General features: G+C 41.9%; 1 protein-coding gene across 23 annotated transcripts in view; it reads left to right on the top strand.

The window, feature by feature from the left end:
* Positions 1-3,911: 3,911 nt before the first annotated feature.
* Positions 3,912-20,100, top strand: part of adgrb2 (adhesion G protein-coupled receptor B2) — a 212,352-nt gene continuing 196,163 nt past the window's right edge. For all 23 annotated transcript variants that reach the window (XR_007882303.1, XR_007882301.1, XR_007882302.1 and 20 more), the window contains exon 1: positions 3,912-4,555. The gene's annotated coding sequence lies outside the window, so the exon portion shown is untranslated. The remainder of the gene's footprint in view (positions 4,556-20,100) is intronic.

Here is a 20,100-nt window from a genome sequence, read left to right as displayed (position 1 = left end):
CAAATGAGGAAAGTGGCAATAAAATGTGCTTATTTGCACAAACAGATATCCATAAACATTCGGGCATACAGTTTATACAGTTTAGACCAAAGCTGATGATTCTTACACTCTATCCTCCTCTGATTTGCTCCCTGATGTTGTAATCCTGCTTTGAAGATTTCTTCTTCTTCTTCTAACAGTGTCTTTACAAGAAAACTCCCTCTGGCCACAGCAGATGTCTCCTAATCAGGTCAAGGGGCACATTGACTTGTGCTGATGTGTAAATACATGGTACAGTACATACGTATGTTATGCAGTTGCATGGACAATACAAAACTTGACCTAGCTGCTTCCTGAAGCATGGCCACCAGAGGTGCAGGTCAGCTGTAGTCCAGAAGTGGATTTATTACTGGTAAGGGTAAAAGGTGGTCATTTCATTTAATGGGTGAGTTCTGCAAAATGGTTGTTTGCTTACAATCATCATTAATGAAAAAAATATCCCCATAAATGCCAATGAATGTTGGATATTTGTCAAAGTAGCTTTAATTTCTACAATACAGTGTAAACCGTGGTAAAGAATATTGATATCCAATAGAGATTTTAAAAGATTTGTTTCTTATGAACTTTGTGTTCAAGGGAAAAGAAGAAAAAAAAGAGCAGAATTTATGTTTAGAGAAATTCCCTTTAGTTTAATGGAATGGAATCACATAAATATCTCTTTACAAAGATGCTATCAATCTCTGTGCTGTCCTGCAACTGCTGAAATCCGCTATAGTGTGTGTGTCGTGTGTTTGTGTGTGCGTGTAGGTGCGTAGGCGTGTGTGTGTATTTATGCCCAAATGTAATATATGTAAGTAGGCTCCAAAGAGATACTGATGGAGCTCTCCATGGTGCTGAAATCTTCCAAGGTTTTTTTTAACCTGAGTACTACTGTTTGTGTGTTACTGTGCATATGTGTGTGTGTGTGTGTGTGTGTGTGTGTGTGTGTGTGTGTGTGTGTGTGTGCACTGAAAGCATGATCTCTAAGCTTCAATGAGCTCTCCATGGTGCTGAAATTGCAACAAACGTGGCATACTCTGCATTACTTTCCATCATTTAACTTTCATTATGTCACTTTTTAAGCTTCCCTTTCACTGTTTATTTTGAGTAACAAGGTCACCGTTAGCCAGTATAAACCAGCAGGATAACAAGAGTAGTCATTCAATATCACAGTTAGGCCAGTGTTTCAGTGGGCTTCACAGGACAACAACAATAATGTTCTCCAGCTCAAGTTCTCTAAGACAACAAGGACAATGGAATTTTAATCCAATAATAACAGTATAACAGGCACAACACTAAACTAGGAAATGTAATATAAGAAGTCCAATACATCAATACATCATCATTAAAAAGTTTCCCATATTAATTAATGTATCATAATGAAAGCATTTGTAGCATTGTACTATAGGCCTACTAGACCACATCCAGCATCTAGCTGTGGGTTTACTTTACCACAGTGCAGAAGTACATGCTTGAATCACCTGCCAACCATCCCCATTGTGCAGCACAGAGAAACATTTATAGTCCTGACAATGTGATTATTCTGTCTCTGCCAAGAATGTTGCACAATAGGCTGCTGTAGTCTATGAAAAATTTAACTCTCTAGTGATGCTGTTATTCTGAGGGGCTGTCTTGCCAAACTGGCTGAAGTATGAAGATGTGAGGTTGTTTCGTTTTTGAGTGATGTTTACATACCATCCTGGACATTTGGAATGGAGAGGAGACCCACGTCTGAGCATTATCGGTAGTCTGCCTTCTATTAGAATTGTCAACCTTATCCTTTTTCCAATTAGTCATGGGAAATGATCAATTGTAAAGAGAGATTCCTATCAGTTAGTAAGTGAATTAAAGGTGGTGAGTGGAGAATTTTTTCATCAATAAATGTAGCGACAGAATTAGTTGCAATGGCATGTTCTAATGCTAATAAATGAGCATGATTATCACCGTCGCAGACAGTCTCCCTTTTGATCTGCTTTGTGCTTTCATTTTGTCCAATTTGGGAAGCCACAAATTTGATTTTCAGAAGAATCCTCTCAGGCGAATAACAAAATGTTCATAGAAAGTCGCTTACAAGAAATGTAGAGCAGAGGGAAAATTATCTTTGGCAGATCTTTTGACAATGGTTCATCTGGGAAAAACCCTACTTTCCTTTTAATAAACTTGGGCTGAGTAAAGACACCAAAACTCATGCATTCTGCCCTGACATCCCAGATATGTAATATCTTGGCCATTTAAAAGTGTTACTATGAACCAGACACACACAATTAAAATATTGCTGCAGCTAAGTAGTATTTCAAAACATGAAATAGTTATAAAAAGTCCAGAGATTCCAGCTAGTGTCTATTTACATATAAATACATTCAGAGACAAGGGAAATCTAAAAATTTCTGTCACATAAAGTGTAGGAATAAAGAGAAGTTTGCCTCACTTTTAAGGCTAATTTATGGACTTGGAGTACCTGCGGGTTTCATAGTTAATGTACAGGCTCTGACATGCTGTAATCTGGCAGACACAGTCCCACGATAGCCTCTTTTTTTCTTGGTCTACCGCTGTGTTCACTGAGCCTAGTGGTGAGCAATTTTCAAATCTGGGTTGTGAAAGTAATACTGCCTTCAGAGATATGGACTTCATTTTCACTCATTGTTCAACTGTCTTACTCTGGGTTTTGCTGCAAATGTAGAAGCAATGTATACAAAAGTTCTGATCCTCTGTGGTGTAGATAGAGATTAGTCTTAAGTCTCAAATACAGAGTACAGCAATCAAAGACTAAAAGTAATTCAATAACTTTAATTGTGCCCGCAAATGAATGGCTAGTTGTGGAACTGTAAGAAGAGTGAAAACTGGATGATGGATGAACATATGGGTGGTTGGTAATCTGTCTACACTAGAAGAGCTGCGCCACTACAGCTCCTCCTCCACCTCCAAGCCTTCAAAAGAAGCACTTGAGCTGACTAATGTCCCACCGTTTTTACTCATCCATATGCAAATGTATGCAGCAAGATGCTCCAAAACCTAATCACATCATCTACTATATAGGAGAAGCCTGTGATGTAAAATTTGATACCAAGGCCATGGAAACATGAAGGTCTGGTAACTGCATGTTTGTACGAATGTTTTGTTAGCTGCATCCATGTTTGCAGGATTGGTACTGAAAGACAAATCTTTCCCCCAATTTAGAAAAGTTCTGGCAGAGAACCAGAAGAGCTAACAAGGACATCTGTGAGCAATGTAAAAAAACAACACAAAGAAACACCACACATTAATTATTAGCACTGAAATGTGTGGTGATTTATTTTTAGTCACAACTATTTTAAGATATATTAGTTGGGTGCAAATTTACTTAAAACATTTTAAATAACTGCTTAAGTTTGGTATTTCATTGCACTTACAGCAGCATCCCTATAAACTGAGATATACTGCAGGATAAAACAGTGAAGTCAGAAGCCAGCTTATTGTGGACTGATGCCAAACAAGCGGGAAAACCATGGCCCGTGTTTAGAATAAGCGGTATCGTCCTTTAAAGACTATGCGAATTTCAATCATTTCTGTGCATATGCACTTGCTGTATTTGGAAACTGCGCGTGCTGACGTCACTACGGTCGATGGTAGTCGGGGTAGGCAGAGCGGGAGGGAGGAAGTTGTGAACGCGCCTGACGGATCCCCGGCGGAGGGCAGCGAGGGCGCGCATCTCTGTCCTCCGCTTGTGAAGCGACTGCAGGGGAGCCAGATGCCCGACTGTGAGCCGCTGCCTGTGGATACCTCTCCCAAATGCCAGAGCAGGCAGGAGCCACAGACATATTTCACCCTCTGACAGGGAAGAGGAGAGAACAGGGGCAGTAAACAGAGTAAGAATTGTTTTTTAATATATTTTTCTTCTCCCCCCACCCCCGCCCCCGGTCCCCCCGGCCCCCCCCTACTTCTCCGCCTCGCTCTCTCTGTTTCAATCTCTGCTTCAAATGAAGAGCTTCCTTGGACTTGGAGTACCGGGTATCAGTAGAAAAAAAGCCCGTTATCCCACTCTGCCCCTGCTGCTGCTGCGGCGCTGCTGCCTGTGAGCGCGTCCTCTCATTGCATTGGAATATACAGCGTGCCTATATGCGCAAAACCATGGAGATTATATGACGTGGATTTATTTTTGGTACAAAACTGGACATCTACAAAAGCGACGTTCCTTCTTCTTTTCATTTCCCCCCCTCCCACCCCTCACCCCCCAATGCCTTTTTGTTTTTGCGTTCTTCTATTCTGTTCTTTCGTTTGACCCATGGCTACTTTATGATTTCATGTCCTTAGCGATCCCTCCTTATTTTTATTTATTTATTTTTTACACTTATTATTTTTTGGTCCGTTTCGGAGGCGCAGAAGTGGAATGCCTCGCAGAGAACATTTGTGGGAAGAAGATTCCGCCGCGGCGAGGGTGAATGAATGATAGTCTCCCTCTCCATCTGAGACGTGCCATGGATGGGAAACTTAATTTGTATCCACGGAACCGATCGGGGAATAGCCGACGCATCAAATAACTACTGCTGACAGCGATCAGGTAATGTGTCTCTTTATCTATTAAACTCAGCCTCTCTGTAAAGAACCGTTGGACTGTTTCTTTGCGCCATGTATCCACGATTGCTTTTGCAGTCTGTCGGCTTATTTATTTATTTTATTCTTGACATCCTTGTGCAAAGATCACAGTGTGTAAGTGTAGTCCAGTGTTAATGACGCATAGAGTCTCAGATTGATAGGGAGACTGGATCCTCATCTTCCCCAGTTTCACAAGACTGAAGTATATCGGCGGTTATCCGCGGGGATGTGTGATCTGTGAACCTGAACGGAAGTACCGGTCACAGAAAAATCCCCAAATACATCCGAGCAGTTGAATTACAGCCCATTAGTTGAGCACAGGTGGACAGCAGCAGTCCCCTGAATGCTGAATTTCTCAGAGGGAGACACAGAGAGCTATATGATCGCCTGGCAGACCTGTAACTTTGCGCAGTGGCCAAAAGAAACACACACACACACACACACACACACACACACACACACACACACACACCCACACCCACACACACACAGCACATTGTGCGCGCATAGCAGACACTAGACACTTTTATTTCCACCTTCCTCCTATGGGGGTTTTCCACGATGCCATTTTGAGTTTAGAATAACATTAATAAATCAGAGCTCCTCCATCCGCAAGAAGCTTTTTCTTTCCGTAATGGCTGGAAAAGATTCTGGGCAGGAGGTTGTCTCCTCCGTGGCCTGGTTCACGTATAGCATTAGGTTAGAGGGCTGATGCCGATGTCCCCCCCCCCACAACCACCACCACCCCCCAGTGCGCACCGTGCGCCTGGGTGAGTAGGTGCCTTCTCTCGTTGAATGCTAAAGAGCCAGGATGTACCAAAGACGCCAGTGAGGGTGCACTGGGGGGCTGAGGGGGAGCTGCTTGACTTACATCCGTACTGGCATCTCACCACGCAACAGAAAGCCCTTTGAAAGCTACCTGATCACGCACTGAGGTCCGATTTATCTGTGGGCGCCTCTGACTATGGCTTGCGTCTGCCGCAGTGCCGCTTCTTGTTACCATTCCTCCTCCCAGTTCATTCAGTGTGATTTTCAGTAAAGTGATAAGTATGCGGGTTTTTTTTTGCGAGTCCGAGAGTACGGTACTGGCCTTGTACCCCCCTTGTAGCGAGCAGGTGGCTCCGGTGACGCTGAACGAGAATGACAACCGGGACGCGACAACGGGAGTGCAAAGGAGCCTCCGAGCATCATCTCCGTCTCCCTCTCTCTTTTCTGCCCATCTGTTGAGCATGCACTGTGTGTGCGCTCTCTCCGCACGCACCTCAAAACAAACTCCCACCGCTACTATCAGACCCTCTTAAATAATGTAATGTAACACACATGGCAGCAGCGACCTCGATTATTTTATATCCCAAGTAGCCATCTGTGGCATGTTGAACAATTCCCCGCAATATTCCACTCAATCCAACCCTGAGTGGAGCCGAACTCTGCTACAAGCAGCAGCCTGTGGGTGAACTGGTGTAGGCTATTTAACAGGGACACTGATTCATGAGTAGTGACTGTCTCTTTGGTACTTGGCACCATTTAGGATGTGGATTAACAAGTCAGACTCAGCCTGTAGTATTTCTCACATTCTAAAAAAGGAATTCCAGCAACCATGTGATGGATTTTTATGAAACTAAATCTTAAGCAAACTATAAAGTCGGACCACAGAACAATATTAAAGGTCTATGACGCTGATGTCGCTCTGTCCTCTCTATACTCGTATCCCTGCCTCCATCCTGAATGTGAGCAGTGAATAACCATAACGTCGCCTCTTCTTTTTTTAAACGCAGTGAATAACCTCGTTTGTTTTATTTCTCCGAGCTGCTGTCGGAACTAATGGAGCCGGCGGGGCCGTGTCCCCTTTTAGCAGAGATGAGCAAACCCACGGACGATGGCAGATGAGCTGGATGTGAGAGAAGGCTCCTTTTTTTAACCCGGGCTGGGTGGAGGACAAAGAGTGGTCAGGGGCATTAGTTCAGTGAAGCTGTGTCTCAGTCCCTAATAACAGCATCATTTGCGAACAAAACTTCCGAGCCTGCGTATGGTAGAGGATCTGTATGTTCTCTCTGTGAGCACGAAGCAGTGACTAATGAGCCTCGAGAACACTGGTTCGCAATGCTGCACTGGTAAGATTTTCTTTAATATGGCTTCCAGATAAAGTTCTGCGGATTTTAGCTCTCTTTAGCTCCCTCTTAAACTTGGTTAATTTACAGTGAGTGCCACAACTTGCCACCCAGTAATTAACCATGGAAATCATACTTGTGTAAACCTCCATGGAGTGTTGGATGCATATTTCTAATATTTGTGTTCCTGTAGTAGAGTGTAATTTAGTTTAAAACCATTTGTCCTGCTTCATTTTATTCAAGAAAGTGCACCCAACCCATTTCATCCAGTATGTTTGATATCTTGCAAATTTGGCCAAATTTCAAGAATTTAGTTTATTAATAATAATAAAAAAGCTAACCGACCACACATACAAAAGCACTGAACTGAGACTGACTGTGGTGGAAGGAGCTTGGCGTTGGTGCTTCCAGGACCCAGCGACCAAAATCTGGAACCACAAAGTCTACTGTAGTCAGTTAGGTAGAACAGCCCTAAATTCAGCACCTTGGACAGCGCTCATAGCCAATCGCAACATGTTTTTACAGAAACAATATCTGTGTTACTCTGGATTATGCATTTTAACAGATTAATTGGAGGTTGTTTTCTTTTGGTTTTTTCTTATTTTGTAAAAGCATTCATTTAACATTCATCAGCTTACACAGTTTCAGTACCATTGCTCGTAGACTCACACAGCACTCTGCTCAAAACAAATTTACAGCCTAGTTCTTCCAGAGATTTCCTCACACAACATTAGCTTTAATTATTAACAGTTGAACATAGGAAGCTTTCACTTTAAGGGGAAAAAAGACAAGAAAAATCAATACAGAGCAAGCTGTTAGATGTGATAAAAAATAATATAAATCACATTACAATTGGAAGGTATTTCTTAAAAATATATAATACGCTACTCTTATTGAAAACTGCTGATGCATCCTGTAAAGCGGACTACTTTTCTAGAAAAAGCTGTTTCTGTTACAGTCTTTAATGGAATCTTTCAGTAGTGGGAGCACTCTGTTCTACTCTACTGTACAATTAATAGGATGAAAGCCTCAGAGACAGACAACTCAAATAAAACCAAAACTATATGGCCAGATATAGGGGTAAGAGAAAAAATGTGTTTTTCTTTACTTTGCATGAACCAGTCTTTCAACAATTGTGACAAAAGAGAAAAGACTAGAGTATAAACTAAACTTTAAAGAATATACTAGCAAAGACTCCAAGGTAATATGATTCCCACCATGTAACCCTCAAATATTGACATCTAATGTACTTGATATAGTGTTTGATAATTCATTTGGTAAACAATTTTAACTTAAGTTAGCTTGTTCAGTAGGCAGTTCAGTTTTATGGTTATGAGTATGTACAGTGATAGCATGTACAAGGAACATACTGCATTTGTTTCCATGATGGTAGTTTGCACATCTCTTAATATTCAGCTGGCATCCTTTGGTTTGTATTTTCTTTTGTTTTGGGTTTCGATTCGTTCCAGAAGCTCTGTGTTTGCGTGTCACTCATCAGTCTCGCCGAGGCCAGTGTCAACAGTCATCTCCAGAGATCTCTCTAGCTCCTTACGGGGGGAGCTCCTTGTGGTTCCAGGATGGATTTTTACTTGTTTTCATTCTCATTTTTGGCCAGGATCCAAAATGAGATCAGGTGCCTTATTCACAGTCAGTTGCCTGGTTATTGTGGCATTACCACAGAATGAAATATTAGCAAGACGGAGAAGCCTCATATGTTGCCTAATTCTACAGTACAGGAGCTCAGTGTAGCAAGGTGTTACGTTTTAGGTGAATATAATGTTTTGTTTGTTCAGGCTTAAGTGCTTATAATTCTTGGGTCCCGTGAGGGGAGAAGTGGGATATCTGAGAAGGTAGGAACTGTTGCAAGATTTGATATGTGGTTGTAACTGGCTGTAAAACTTCTAGCTTGAAATGTAATATAAACATACGATAAAAACTTTTTATAATTGTGGCGATCATTAGTTTTACATTCTTGAATACTGTGAGTGTGAAGGATGTCTCGAAGCCTTGTGGAAAACATGAAAAAAAACACACATTTGTTGGAGAATTAAGTTATGAAATTGGGGCAATTTTGACCGAAGCGCAGCAGGAAGGTTAAACGGGACAGAGAAATGAGACTGTGTGTAATGACTGCGCCATCAGTGAATGATCATCTGAGCAGCTGCTGGAAATGCAACACAAATGACAGTGTGACACGTATCAGCTGAAGATGTATGAAAACCAACCAGCTCTGTGGCAGTTTTATAAGGCCTGTAAATGTGATACTAATAACATCTTCAATATCCGCCCACATGTCATGCACTAATGCTGGCAATGCTAAATCTTTCTCCCTCTCTCTCTCTGTCTCTCTCTCTCTCTCTCCCTCTCTCTCTCTCACACACACAAAACTCATACTGTACACACAAACCTCTCTCACCTATCTCTCGCTATTTCCCGTCTGACTTTCACTCAAGCAACTCTGATGGGCAAATGTGCGAGCATACATTAACACACACAGCGGGAGAGACAAAATACAGTATGCAAAGTGATAGCGGCAAATCAAGCAGTGTGTGTTTGTGTTTGTGTGTCCACATGCATGCTGTTTAAATAGTGCATATGGAGTAGGGGCCAGGCAACAGCTTGGGCTTTCCTGGATCACTGCGCCCTGGCTGGGCCATTGTTCCTCTGACACCCCCCTTTACACACACACACAAACACACACTTCCTCCTCTCCGCTGGCCGTTCCCTAACAAGCTTCCTGCTCTCCTCTCCTCCTCCGAGCTCGTCCAAGCTCTTTTCTTTTGCCATTCATCCATTCATAAAATAGTATCCTTATGACCTCTGTGATTTAATGCTTGTTGTATTATTTTAAGTTGAGTATGGCTATGTTCCTCTATCATTGTGGTTGGGTGAGCCTCTTCAAGTACAACAAGGCTTATGACTTTTCATCATCACATCTAGAAACTCTGCTGTCAGCTCTCTGCACATCAGCCATGACCGGCCCAGAACACTGCTTAGCAAGGGAGAGAGGGCCAAGGAGGGGAGGAAAATAAAGAAAATTATCATAAAATACGAGGATTTGGGGGTTTAGCTGTGGGTCAGATAGTTGATTACACCAGCCAGAGGAAGTTTTTTTTATGAGAGAAATATCTGGAGTGATAAAAATGACCAAAGGTGAAAGATTTTGTTCTACTTTTCCTTCCTCCCCACATCTCAGCATCACATATCGTGCCCTTCTACTTCGTATGGTCTGCCATGCTCCATTTGGAGCCACAGATGCCTCTGTCACTGGGGCAGCATGCATTTGGCGCGGCCCCGGGTGACTGTGTCAATATTTGCAGTGAGCGCCATTTTGGTTTGGGGCGCTCTATAAGCATGACTGGGCATGGGCGAGGCTAAAGCTACAGGAAGAATCAACAGGAAACAAAAACCCCAGTCCTAAAGACTTGCTCTCTACAGTTAATTAAGCCTTTTGGCAAGAAAAGTGAAAGGATGGGCCTCCTTGGGAATAGATAGGTTGGGGTTGCAGGGGGGTGGGGGGGGTTGGGGGGGAGAAAACAAAAGAAATTAATCTCTTTGAATAGCAGGGATAATTCACATCTCTAATTAATATTGATCGTACGAGGGATAAGAAACTGCCACAATACAACCATAGAGAACAGTTAATTCGATGAGTTTTGTGTTAATAACTCTCTTTGTGCTGAGAGATGAACAAGGCGTTTTGCTTGGCAATGACTGTGCAATTTGAGGTTGTTACTTTGTGTGCGTCGATCTGTGTGTTTGTGTGTGTTTGCTCTTGTTTGGTGACTCCCAGCAGTAATATTTGCCTTTTATGTAATGTTTTTCATAATGTACGGCCCTTGGGGATGGAGAAAGAGCAAGGGCTGGCAGATTGTATTGATTCAGAGCATCTAAAGCTGCTATTTTATAGTGCAGTACAGGAGGGCCTGCGAGGATCCCCTAAGCTAACTTGTTTTCATGATTGCTTTTTCTTTGGTTGTTTCTCAGCAACTTACTGGACAAATCTTAACCTTTTCATTTCCATCCCATCTCTACACCTCTCTTTCCTTTTATGGCTCGTTTGTTTGCTCTCTACTCTCTATCTTTGGCATAATTAATAACATAATAATAACAAATGACGCTGTCCCTCCTCGAGTATTTAAGGAGGTTTTCCCCACTGTAGGACCATCTGTTATTGCAGTCATTAATAGCAGGCTGTCCTCAGGTGTGGTCCCTGAAAATTTTAAACTTGCAGTAGTACAACCTCTGATTTAAAAACCTGCTCTAGATCCTGCAGTTTTTGCTAATTTCAGGCCTATCTCCAAACTGCCTTTTCTTTCAAAAATCCTGGAGAAGATTGTGCAAAGTCAATTAATGGCCTTTCTGGAAGAACATAATATTCTAGAGGTTTTCCAATCCGGTTTTAAAACCCTGCACAGCACCAAATTAGCTCTTTTAAGAGTTTTTAATGATATCATTTTAGCCACTGACTCTGGTGACTGTCTTGTCCTTGTTCTTTTAGATTTAACTGCTGCATTTGACACAGTGGATCATGAAATATTGATCTCACGTTTGAAGCAGTGGGTGGGCATCAGGGGCATAGCACTGGAGTGGTTCAGGTCGTACTTGGCTGATCGAACTTTCTGTGTCAGCCTTGGTGACTCTGTATCCTCCTCTGCTCCTCTCTCGTGTGGGGTCCCACAGGGCTCAGTTCTTGGCCCTCTCCTCTTCTCTCTCTATTTGCTCCCACTTGGTTCCATACTTAGGAAGCACGGCATTTCGTTCCACTGTTATGCAGACGACAGTCAGATTTATGTGCCTCTTAAAAAGAAAGATGAATACTCTGTCAGACTATTACTTAAGTGTCTCGGCGACATAAAGGCCTGGATGGCTGTGAACTTTTAAAATTTCAATGATAAAAAGACGGAAGTGATGGTTTTTGGTGGCACCACTGGGACCACCCCTGTAGATCTGGGTTGCTTGGCCCAGTATATTAAACCAAGCATCACAAACCTAGGGGTTAAAGTGGACCCTGAGCTTAAGTTTAACAGTCAGATCAAGGCTGTTGTCAAATCAAGCTTTTTCCATTTGAGGCAGCTGGCCAAAATAAAGCCAATTCTGTCAAGGCAGCACTTTGAGAGACGGTAATCCACGCCTTTGTTACCTCTCGGCTGGATTACTGTAATGCACTGTATATGGGGGTTAGTGGGTCCTCCATCGCCCATCTCCAGATGGTACAGAATGCTGCTGCACGTCTTTTAACTGGCACATGTAAACATGAGCACATTTCCCCCATTTTAGCCTCACTCTGCTGGCTGCCTATTCAATTTAGGATCCATTTTAGAATTATTTTATTTGCTTTAAAATCCCTGAATGGTCTTGCCCTGTCCTACCTCGCTGAGCTTCTACACCCTTATACACCCGCCTGCTCTCTCAGGTCACATGATCAGCTGCTCCTGAGTGTGCCTAAAACTAAGCGGAAGCTCAGAGGGGACCGTGCCTTTGCTGTGTCAGTTCCTAAATTATGGAATGACCTGCCTCTGCATGTTAAACAGGCCTCTTCTGTGTCTGTTTTTAAATCCCTTCTTAAAACCCATCTCTTCTCCGTGGCCTTTGACACCTAGTAAGATTTCGACTTTATTTACTTGATTTGATTTCTTACTTTGATTGCTTTTTATTGCGTGGCTATTATTTTTCTCATGTCTCATGTTTTATGTCTTTTAATTTATTGTTGTATTTTATATGTAATTGTGCGCCTCATGTGAGCTGTTGTGTCTTTTTTTTCATGATGTCTTATTTATTTTTCTTTACAGCACTTTGGTCAGCTTTGGTTGTTTTAAAGTGCTTAACAAATAAAGTTGGATTGGATTGGATAATTTCACCATGAGCACACTCCAAAACATCTTTTTCTCTCTTTTTGCTTACTCCTCTTGCGTAATGGAAAATGTCCAAACTCCCCATATCCACAGAAACACATACACACACATACAGTTGCTACTCTCTGCAGCTCACGCACAATCAGGCTGGCCAGTTCCACTGCTTAACTCAGCGTTCAGAGGGCGCAGACTCATCTGCCTTAGCACATTGGCCTCGTCATCAGTAGAGTGCCCTGCTGTGACACCCATCGGCCTCTATTACAGCTCCTTATAGAGGAGGACGCATTGTGTTTGCAGGCAAGAAAGTGTAATTCTGTGCTCTGCCAGAGCAGATGGAAGGAGCCTGGACTCTTTTGTGCTGTGACCTAATGGGATCTGATGTGTGCATGTGCGTTTGTCCACGGTAAATATGATGTCTTGTGCATTTAGTGCAAAATACTGTTTTATAAAAGTTGACCTTACTGCAGGGTTTTATTTTGGAAAGTAGGTGGGGAAAAAAAGAAATGCATGCTATAGAAGCAAGATAGAGGAGGTTAGCATGAATAAGGTATTACAATGGTTTCCATTTATTTATTTGGTCAACATTTTTTAGTGTGTAAGTAATAAATCAGTTGTAGGAATACTGCACACTTTGTGTTTCTTAAATGCGTCCTACCTCTTGGTAACACAGTGTAAGAATCACAGAGAGTCCTGAGTTTCATATTCATCTTCATCTTGTCCAATACTTTGTGAATGAAGTATACAAAGGCCCCCAATTCCTCACAACTCCTGACATCTTTACACTTGTCCTTGGTGAAAGAGAAAGAGAGACAAATATAATAAAGAAAGAGCCATAAATTATTTTCAATAAGGGCCTCTACAACTCCCCAGGCTGTTACTGTAAATAAAATTAGCTCTTGGAATATGCGCAGCTTGCCTGTTTCAGTAAAGGTTAAGACAAAAAAGATCCGCCCAGGCATTCAGGGGTAACATGTTGTGATTTTATGTGCTGCCAGTTTTTATGTTTCAATTGGCCTGCGTGAGTCTGTGTGCTACATGTGTGTACATTGATGCATGTGAGATTATCCATGCTTGAGATGTGTTTGTGTCTGTGTGTTTGTGTCTGTGTGTTTGTGTCTGTGTGTGTGTGTGTGTGTGTGTGTGTGTGTGTGTGTGTGTGAGTGGAGAACCTCCCCAGGTCCAGTTGCTTGTCAAAGCAGCAGCTTGTGTGTTTTTGGAGGAAACAAAATGGACAGGTGGAATTCCGGCCCCGAGGCATGCTGTGTAGAATCACAGTGTGGCAGGTGTGTACATTTGACAATGCAGAGTTGCCATGGAGACCATTAGTCGAATCCCAGTGGTGTGTACTGTATTGTCATGTTTTCTGTGCATGTTAAATTCTTGTACTGAAGATTGATTATGTCTCTGTGAGCCCGCCCCAAGCCAACATGCATCCTTCAATGTCTAATTCCTGATTTCTTTTGAACTATCCCATGTAAGTGTTGCCAAGAGAGAGAGAGAGAGAGAGAGAGAGAGAGAAAGAGAGAAAGAGAAAGTAAACAAGTAAGTGAGAGAGATGTTCAGAGGTTCCACTGTAATAGCTTTAGACTGCACACAGAAAGTTGCATGCAAATGTGGTCCTCCACAGTGGTTAAAAGTCAGCATATATTAATGAAGTAATTCTTGATACTGTTAAACAGATTCATTTATAGAGAGAAGGAGAAGGTAAGTGGCCACTAATGAAAAACAAATATGCAAGTGGCAGCTTCCTGTTAAAAGAGTACTCCACCAATTTAGCATTGTACTCCTATAATATTGTCAGACTCACAACGGACGATAAAAAGTACTAAAACTTGATGCAGCAAAGCCAGAGCTTTTTATATTCAATGCATTTTCTTCCTTGTCAAAACCTGCTGCCTACATTACCCACTCAACCCAACTCAGCCACTGACAGTTCGGTTGGAGATTCGGGTGTGTTGTGCTAGTAGCAGCTAATGTATCGATCTCCCGGCCTCAACCAGAGATGAGGAGTGTTAACAGAGGTCCAGTAAGCTCACTTCTTTCTAACGCCACACCCCAAGATTCTCAGTTTTTTTATTTTCAAACTTGTAGTCTTTGGCCTCACCCGACATTGACTCAAGTGACATCACGTGAGGCAATTTATCAGATTTTCCCCCAGCTCCCTCTGGAGCCACAAAAGACAAATGCCCTTATCTAAAATTGCATTATAGAAGGTTAATCGTTACCAAGTATCTTTACATTAAAAGTAAATTTGGCCCCTTTGAGATTAAACAAGTGGAAGATTTCCATTGAAACTAACATTAAAGGCTTACAAATCACTTTGCATTCAAGTGCTACAGAGATTTTTACCAGGATAAAAAATTGGTAATAGGTTGAAGCAGTCTGATTTTATTCTTGCACGTGTGCGTGTTAGACATTGAAAATCCTGCTTTCTTTGTTCCCAAAATACCCCAAAGGTTGCATCACCCCTAAGGCGATATACAAATCCATCTCCATTGCTAGGACTCCAGCCACGTCCTCAACTCGAAACAAAACTATTACAGCCCACTGCATTTGATTGGTAGAGCAGGTACACAGCCTGAGAGAACTGCTTCAGATGTGATGTGAGGGTCAAAATAATGCACCAAATATATGTAATAGCACATGCCTACTTCCATCTCGTTCACCAGAACTTCAATTTTCAACTCATATAGGGGCCTGGACCTTGCAGGGCATATACTGTAAGTGCTGCAGAGTGGCAGCAGAAGGTGCAATGTGATTCTGTGTGGAGTGGCTTTTTTAAAAGGCATGTTGTTGGTTCTCTCTCTTGCTCCCTGTAAACGTATTTGATTGCTCAGCGTATGTGTCCTTCATGGCAAGTACAAATCTTTGCTTTAACCAATCAATGTGACTGTTTGTGGAGTGTGTTTTCGTGTGTGTGTGTGACAGTTCAGACTGACTGATTTCAGAACTTACTGTACAAAAAGCTCCAGTTGTTTTTCTTATTTCCCTTTGGACCGCCATCTTCTGTTGCTGTCTCTGTACATTCGTCAAGTGGAGTGTTAAAGTCTTTTACAGCTTGGGGTAACTGCAAAATTGACAAATCTTTGTCTCAGTTCTTGCCACCTGCAGCAAATCTGGACCTGTGTGCCTCTGTTCACATCTTTATGTACTTTGTGTGCTTTTATGCCACCTTTAAATCTTGCTTTGTGCTGTATGATACAACTGAGAGTCAGCATTCACAACATTTGCTATGGATATAGGACTGGAGCAGGTTTTCTCCCAGCATGAGTAGAGAGCGGGGTGGGGAGCCGCAAATATTAAACTAACAGCAGCTGGGAAGGGAGTGAATACAGAATGTTTTGAGCGCAAAAAAAACTCCACTCTGTTCATAGACCATGGAATTACGTGTGCTGAATAATGACATTTTACAGAGAATGTATTTATTTAGGCGTTATGGCATCCTTATCGGTCAAATTTGAATTTGCTTTGGTGTCTCTTTATTAACAGTAACAGGCATTCATAATAAGTGTCCAAAACCATTGGCTCATAAGTTTTTGAGTTTTTCTAAAGCAAGCACACTCCAGAAAATGTGCTTACCAAGTTTCATGGAAATGGTCCTGGGAGGTACGGTCTTTAAAACTTTAAAAGAGGTAAAAACTTAAAACTTTAATTACAGCCCCCCCATGTGGCCAAGTAAGGTCCTCCGTGGTTCCATTGTAAACAATTTATCATTTCAGGGGAAACTGAGCAAATGTATGGACATGGAAAACAATAAAATGGAAACAACAAACAACCTCTGCAAAGCAAATCGGCTTAAGCCTCGCAGCTTTAAACGTCTAAAAATGAGTAACTGCAGTTAATAACAGGACTCTGATTTTCATGGAGTACCACAGAGAAATATAGGTCTTTTGGAGCCAGACAGTGGTCCCTCCACAGATGTGTTGTGTAATTGACTGTCTCCCCACTAAACATCGTGACCAGAGGCTGTCATCATGTGGCCCTCCCGCTACCTTTACAGCAATTAGACAGGTAGATGAAATGAGAGTGTTGCAGAGGCCAGCAATTTAATTAAACTTGGAGTGAGAGGCCACTGGGCTCCTATGAAGCAATACCCCCTGCTCACCCACATAGTGTGTATCAGCGGTGCCACAATGGCCCAAGGTGTGTGCTCTTCATCAATGTGGTTTACCTGTACTGTCTACATGCTGTTTGCAAAAAGAAGCACATATAGAAGTACATGTGGACATACATCGAACCCTAAATTTAAACTGACATTTTTTACATTTAGTTTTTTTGTTTCAGTACAGTATAGTGCAAATGTTTAAACATATTGTAAGTATGAATCAAAGGTGCATCTGTTTTTGTAAGATCTTCTTGTACAGCAGGCATGCTGTGACCATTTCTGTGACCATATAAAAGCATGTTGCATTCTCACAAACTGGCCAAACAGATAAACTAAGCCATAATAACATACCCACTGATGGGTCATGTGGCTTATAGACAGTAAGAGCTCTGATTATTTTCCTCATATCTGGTCAGTGCTGAAACCGCTCCCACGAGTGTGCTCTGCTGACATGGAGGTGGTTTGGTTTGCAGTAAATAGATGCTGTAAAAGACCGAATTGAATTGTTTGTTGGCTGAGTGTAAAGCTAAAGCTTTGTGACACGCTGCTTGGCCGAATTTTGCTGGTCCTCACTGGAAACTAGCATGACCACACAGTGCAATTTGAGTTGTTAATCAGTCTGCGTTTCCCTGCACAAATTATAATGAGTTGCCTCGGGGTCTTGCAGAAACCTCATGTGTCCACAGAGTTTTCTGGGATTCAGAAAAGCACAGGGTGATTGTCCCAGCCCCGATCTTTTATAATGTATTAGCTCCAGTGAAGCTCCGATGTGGGATTATAAAACATCTTCTTAAACAGCAGATGGCACAATTAGAGTTAAAAGGTTTCCATGTTTTTTGAGGATTGGAATACTGTTTTATCCTTTTAAGAAAACCAGCCCAGAAACATGGCTGATGGTAATAGTTTTCTTATCAAATAACTATAATTTATTCAGTAGTACATTACTTATTTTTCCATTTCATATCCAACCTTTCTTAATCTTTTTCTTTCATACAGTTGTACCTTAAGGATTTGTATGATAATTTTAGTGCGCGCACACACACACACACACACATTTTTCACCACCTATAGTATATATGCGCTCGGCATGTGGCAAATGCGTATCACAGCAGTCGTTGATGTTCATCTTATTTAACATCACATCTTCTTACTGATGTTTAGGCCGAGAAAAGCTCAGCCTTTACATACTGAACAGATAACGTTCACACACACTACACATTCATGTTCCCCGCATTTATTCTATTCCTTCTGTGTTGAATTAGAACCTTTCTCTTGAGCCTTGCGCTGTGTGCATAGTCACACACACACAGACAGTGCCATGCTTCCCCACTGAGCTATGACAGCAGCACACATACATACACATGGCGTGACACACTGTGACACATGAAATCTTATTATATTACAATTACAGCTCAGCAGATGGACTTGTCCAAGAATATTTCCTGAGCTATACTTTTATCCAGAGGGGCTCCCTGTTGCTATGTCTTTCTTCCTGCTGGTTGGGACTCGCAAAGGCGCACTGTATAATGTAACCCTTTAATTTCAACAATGACATAACTGTGTCGCACAGTGCACTGGGTAAAACTGAAGGATATCTTAAGATGTGAAAATAAGGGAAGGGTCATTTATTTATTAACTCTAATGGACAATGGAGTGTGTTGATGTGCTGTGGAGATGGAGCAAATGAAAGCGATGCAGGGTGAATGTCAGCTGTAGGAGGGGAGAGGGTGGAACAAACACATGTGCCAGCTTATATAGCCCAAGGGAGGGCTGGGTGAGCTCAATCAGCTGATGACAACTCCACTGTCAAGCAGTAGTCTACTGAGGATGGCCAGGAGAGCCTGCAAGACAATGGGAAGGGTGTTACAATACTGTCTATATTTATGTCTATATTTAAACATCACTGTCTCTCAAATGGACAGGATAGAAATATAAATGCACTAAACATGGTATATCCATCCATTGTTAAGTTCTTGATACTCTTAAATGTATTAACCACTTTTAACTTGACAGTAATATGTATTAACCTTATTTTTGTGCATGGATATAGCCGACTTACCAGCATGATCTCAAACATAATCTCCTCTTAGATACATAGCTTTTTAGTACACTTGCAGCCGGTCACTACGCATGAACATTAAAATCAGCCATTAATACCCAATGAATTTCTCTATATGTGCTCTAGTGAAGAAGAAAATCCCATGTGATGCTTTTATAGGTTTCGTAGCTTGCAGCCTGACAGCGTTTTAATTCCCCCCGCGGTTCCAGTATCATAGCCGCCCAATCTCCTCTCACCACACCATCAGCACCTTTCTCCGGGACCCAATTTAGCCGGTGATCCTAAAACTAGCACGCTAGAGACCCAGGAGATACAGAACAGTGCTCTTCGTGGAATAGCACCCAAGTACCTTAAAGGAATAGACCTCAGAATGTAATTAGATGCTGCCAATCTCTCCCAGTCGCTTGGGAGCGGGGCGAGTGGGTCTCTTAATGGAGATGGTTTCTGCATGCTCGTATCCTTCGCAAGTAGAGCAGAACTCACTCTCAAACCAGTGTGTTAAACATCAAAGTATCTTGTTAAAATGCCCGTTGTAATGAATTGTCCCCCGCTGGATCTGATCTCATTTGCTAAATGATGCTTTGTTCAACTTGCACGCCTTGTAAAAACAAATTCAGAACATTCACAACACAGCCAGACTTTCTATAATTAGGAGAGCAGGGTTGTTCCCTTGATTTCTCCACTGAAGTGTTCATCTGTTGGGAATATTGACAGTGGAGGGTCCTTAAATATCTCACCTTCCTGAAATGAATACTTACTTTGCAACATTTTTAAATTAATATCACACTGTCCGGTATTTATTTAAGCAACTTGTCTCCAACTGAGTTAAACTTTCTCAACAGATCTGATGGCCGGTATGGTTATCAGTAAATTATAGAAGGTGATAGTGTTTTAATCCATGATATAAATGTGCTTTAAATCCTATAGAGCTTAAGCTATGATGAGAATGTAGCTTATGGCACTCTTGCCTCGACTAAATTTATTTCAGAAGTCATTCCGATGCTTTGCACTGCCATTAAGGCTTTTCAGGGTATTTATCATATGGCAGATATACATGAATCGCTGTGACCTGCTACTGGAAGATTAACCTGTAAAGTGCTGAACCTATAGGATATTCTCATGCCGTAAAGACATAGGAGACATCTGTGTACTGACACGCTCTTCTAATGTATGGGTGCTGTTGAGATATATTGTAGAATCTGCTTCACTGTACTGGCCCTGTACTCAATATGTTGTCTTCGTTCTCCCTCAAGGCAAGGTTAAATGGCTGTAAATACCTATTGAGCGAATGAGAGTGCAGGTCTGAGCACATGAATCATTGTGTAAGTGTGTATAGGCGTGTGTGTGTGTGTTTTAGTGTGTGGTTCTCACTGTGGATTTGCC

Source organism: Dicentrarchus labrax, unplaced genomic scaffold (assembly GCF_905237075.1).
Source record: "Dicentrarchus labrax unplaced genomic scaffold, dlabrax2021, whole genome shotgun sequence".
In the NCBI taxonomy this organism is placed as follows: domain Eukaryota; kingdom Metazoa; phylum Chordata; class Actinopteri; family Moronidae; genus Dicentrarchus; species Dicentrarchus labrax.
This window is presented reverse-complemented; position numbering and strand designations above follow the sequence as displayed.